Source organism: Danaus plexippus (genome assembly GCF_018135715.1).
Source record: "Danaus plexippus chromosome 22 unlocalized genomic scaffold, MEX_DaPlex mxdp_27, whole genome shotgun sequence".
NCBI lineage: Eukaryota > Metazoa > Arthropoda > Insecta > Lepidoptera > Nymphalidae > Danaus > Danaus plexippus.
In genome coordinates, this window is record NW_026869855.1 from 2412233 (window position 1) to 2414702 (window position 2470).

The 2470-nt window shown below is 31.1% G+C and overlaps 1 pseudogene; it reads right to left on the bottom strand.

Annotated features, from left to right (window-relative positions):
- Window positions 1–1354: 1354 nt before the first annotated feature.
- Window positions 1355–1474, bottom strand: LOC116773729 (U6 spliceosomal RNA; annotated as a pseudogene).
- Window positions 1475–2470: the final 996 nt, after the last annotated feature.

Genomic DNA, 2470 nt, shown 5'->3' on the forward strand with positions numbered 1-2470 from the left:
AATTCAAAAGTTGATAAAACAAATAAAGACCACAGAACGATATTAAACAATGACGTAGATTTTCCACCATATAATTTTTTTAACCTATAAAATTTCGATGTCAAAACAACAAAATCATTTTAAGTTTTACACACAATATAATTCATTTATTCAGGAAACGATAGTGCCTTTTGTTATAGTAGATAATATTATGTTAGCTTTACAAACGCGAAATCTTACATAATTAGATTCTACGTATTTCAAAGCTGAATCGCGACTAACTTTGAAACTTTGTTTAATCCTGTATTTACAACTTATCTTTCAACTTTAAACTAGTTCAAAGCGTGTTTCTTTCTGTTTATTTAATATCATCGATGTTCTCGAAATTTCATAGTATTTTTGAAACTATTTTACTAAATTAATTGATTTTATAAACAGTCTTTTTAATTTTATATATGTAAATGCACAAAAATACTGAGTTTCGATATTAGTCTTTTAAGTCTGGCCGCTTACTCGTAGCAACATTATCTGGGTTTAAGATAACAATCAATTCACAATATATTGTACATGACCGGTGTGTTTTAAGCCAACCATACCTATTTTTTTCATGATTTCAAAACCAGTTGAAACCTTAAAAATATCTTATGAATAATAAATATTTGATTTTATTTAAAAATACGATGTTTCATCCAAAAAACAGACACACTAAAACGCTCCAGAATAAAATTTTAGTAATATACATATATATATATATATATATATATGTATATCACTTCGTCTGCCCGTGATCACGGTTGCTGCAAAGTAACCGAAACGTCGGGATTATGTAGTTTTTAAATAATAAAATCCGCGTAGTATATCCGAATAATACTAGTTTCATTTAAATATATATATGTATATGAATCTGAATGATTCTCATACGCTTTATTAAAGTATCAAGTCTTATGTCTGTATTTGTTTTTGATGGGAACACTTGTATAGTCTGCCATCCGCCCCCCTCCATCCAGGCGAAAATGGGGTTGACTATGCGGGAAATTGAAAAGTGCGGGAAAAACCCAATCAACCTCAGAGGTGACCCTCACCGATATAATGAAGCAATATCGCTTTTGCCTGCAACAGTGAAGCTTCGACGGCTTTCGCTATACTATTGTGGGAATATCCACAGTTACTCAAGAAAGCACGATTGTGACCTGTTTGAATTGTCGTTGCTGTCCGCCAACTAGCCGAGCATAACTATAATATCACTTTTCACGTATAAATCTAGATCTCACAAAAATTTATGAGATCTAAGATTTTCGCGAGTATTCATTTAAATGAAACTAGTATTATTCGGATTTACTACGCGGATTTTAGTATTTAAAAACTACATAATCCCAAAAATGTGGAACGCTTCACGATTTTGCGTGTCATCCTTGCGCAGGGGCCATGCACGTGCAGGGGGCACGCAAAATCGTGAAGCGTTCCACATTTTTGGGATTATGTAGTTTTTTAAATAATAAAATCCGCGTAGTAAATCCGAATAATACTAGTTTCATCTCACTAAAATTTCCATACCTACAACAATACTTCATAATTACGTAAATAAAGCTAAATTATAAATCAAATATTTTTACTAATGCTTTACAATCTACTAAAAACTTTTAATCTGTAAACAAACAATTTTCTGACACGTGCTTGTTAAGGCTGTTCCATGTGGCTTCGCTTACTTCATCAAATAACGCCATAAAGCAAGCGTATACCAGCGCGCTGATACCAATTCTGACGTTTGGACACCTTTGTAATTTTAATCCAAAACCAGACTACTGGACTTGCTATTTGAGATTTATGTCCAATCAATTTTCCTGCTATCATAAAAAATATGTAACATATGTCCTTACTAATAATAATTTAAAATACTTAGAAACTTAAGGCCTGCAATGATAATATTTTCACGCAAGCAAGATCATTTATATGAACTGTTTTGTTCACAAGCTATATATTTCAACCACTGCTGTGATCAGTTGCATATAGAAAATAATATACCCTATAGTTTACGGAAATCGTCAGGGCTGAGACAAAACTGAGGTATAAAATTACGTAACATCGCGTACAATAAAAGTAAAATAAAATAAAATTATATGTCTGTAGTAACAATAAGTCCTTATATTACAGTTTCGTAATAAAATTATCGATATCAGTCTGTACAAATGCAATATTTATTTCCCTTTTTATAATTCTATGCTTAAATTAAATAGTGATGATAAATTAAAAATAACTTAACACTTGGAGACTTTCTGTGAGAGTCCATTAACGAACAAAAAATCAAGCCTGCCAATAATAATTTTTCGATACTAAACTAATAAAAATATATTTAGAACTAGTTTTTTTGGTGTGATAATAATCTAGAACGCCCAAACAGTAAGGTCATTAAAACAATATTACCAGTTTTATTCGATTAATTCAAAAGAGACACGTGTTAAGGCTGTAGAAAAGAGTAACCAAACGTGGTTCA